At 45.6% G+C, this 1,977-nt stretch overlaps 1 pseudogene; it reads left to right on the top strand.

The window, feature by feature from the left end:
- The first annotated feature begins 359 nt into the window (after positions 1-359).
- LOC114498106 lies at positions 360-1,011 on the top strand (annotated as a pseudogene).
- Positions 1,012-1,977: the final 966 nt, after the last annotated feature.

Raw genomic sequence — 1,977 nt, 5'->3', positions numbered from 1 at the left:
ACAAATGGAAATGTAGCAAACTCCAAGAAATCTCTCAAAATATGCACAAAAAGATAAGATAGCAAATATGAGGAAAAAGGAGAGATTTATGGGGTAACGGAGTAATGGGAAGTCTCAAAGTATAAGACAGACAAACAGAAGGGAGGAGATAACCAAAGACACAATACAAGAAAAGTTCTCTGAACTGAAGGCAATACATGAGTCTTTATATTTAAAAGACCCGTTAAATTAATGAGCAGTATGATTGAAAAAGAAATGAAGAAAAGAAAGATCCGTTTCTGCGTGCCCCTCCACCCAGCCCCACCCTGACGCTGCATCCCCGAGCCTGCACGGGTGCTGCTCTCTCCCCAGCGCGGCTGATGGTGGAGTATTTGCTGGGCCAGTGTGTGCTCCACAGTTCCTGGAACCAAGTGTTTGCTGCCTCCTGGCCACAGTACCTTAATCCCTGTAGCAAACTTGGCTTGGCAGAAGAGATAATGCACCAGAAGGTGACCCCTGACCAGAAGGTCCTGTCCCAGAGATCCCTCCTTACCAAGACCGACAGGTTGCCCTGCTGGGCCGCGGGGCCAAGTGACTGTTTCCGGCCAGTGTTGCTCACTAGGTGTACATCCTGTAGGATTCCACAGAGGAGACCGTGGCCAGTTTCACCTGGAACATCGACCACACCCAGCTGATGGTGGCGGAGGGACATGTGTTCACTGTGTGAGGATGGGCAGAAATCCACTGAGAAGCTTGAGTCCTCCAGCTTGTGTGGCATCTCCAGAGCTTTCCAGGAATTTGGTCTCACCCAGTTCAAAAGCAATGTGACCGAGACAATGAAGGGATTTAAATACATGTTGGCTAAGCTGCAAGGTGAGGCCCCTTCCAAAACCATTGCTGAGGCAGCTAAGGAAGCCAAGGAGAAGGCAAAGGAGATGGCATTGGCAGCTACAGAGAAGGCCAAGGACCTTGCCAGCGAGGCAGCCACCAAGAAGCAGCCACAGCAGCAGTAGCAGTTAGTTTGTGTAGCCAGCCCAGGCCCTGGAGCAGCGGCGCAGCAAACCACCAGCTACACTCCCTCTGTCCTTCCCGCTTGTACTTTATTATTCAAAGTCAACTTCCAGGCTGACCTACTGTCCGAGTGCTGGGTTGGGGGTGGTATGTGTTTGGTATCTAAGGAGCACCAGACACGTTACATACATCTGGGTGGGGCCTGCTTATTCCCACTTTCGAGAGCTGAGGAGAAAGGTGCCGCGACTTGCCCAGGGTCGCAGACGGCGTGCAGGCAAAGGAGCCGTAAATGCTGGACTGTAAGCTCCCAGAGGGCAGGGACCTTTCTTCTGTTCTCTGCTGGGTCCCAAGTATCTGGAACAATATCTAGTTCATAGTAGGCACTCAGTAAATATTTGTTAAATTCCAAAAAATTAAAAATTAAAAAATAACCCATTTTACCTTAACAGACTGAGAATATTCTCTTTTGATGAAAGTAGACTGGTGACTGAGATTAATTTACTTCTATTTAGGTCTAACAACAGATTCCTTGGTTTGTAGTAAATATTTGCATAATCATAGGACTGTTTTCGTTGGTTTTTAATTTTATTAATCAAATTACAAACTAAGTAAAGGAAACATGATAATCACCAAAGTGCAAATATGAACTTTAACAAGGCGAAAATGGCATAATCCAAAGTGAGAGAAAAGAGAAGAGCTACAAGAGCATGTAAGTAAATTAATCTAATTTTTCATAGCAGAAAATAAATAGAAGTTTAATTTCAATAAGTCAGAAACTAGAACTTCCCACATATGAGTATATTAATTAAAATTGCAAAGATGTTCTTCATAATAAACAAATGTAACCAACAAAACCTGAGGGTGGAGCGGAGGATGGGGAGTGAGTACTCCTGCAGCTGTGCGCAGCGCTCCATGGCACATAGCAAGGCGTCAATAGACGTGGCCCAAAGTTCGTAGATCAACAGGGAGAAGTGCACTGCTTAAAAT

This window comes from Phyllostomus discolor, chromosome 5 (genome assembly GCF_004126475.2).
Source record: "Phyllostomus discolor isolate MPI-MPIP mPhyDis1 chromosome 5, mPhyDis1.pri.v3, whole genome shotgun sequence".
NCBI classification, from domain to species: Eukaryota; Metazoa; Chordata; class Mammalia; order Chiroptera; family Phyllostomidae; genus Phyllostomus; species Phyllostomus discolor.
This window is presented reverse-complemented; position numbering and strand designations above follow the sequence as displayed.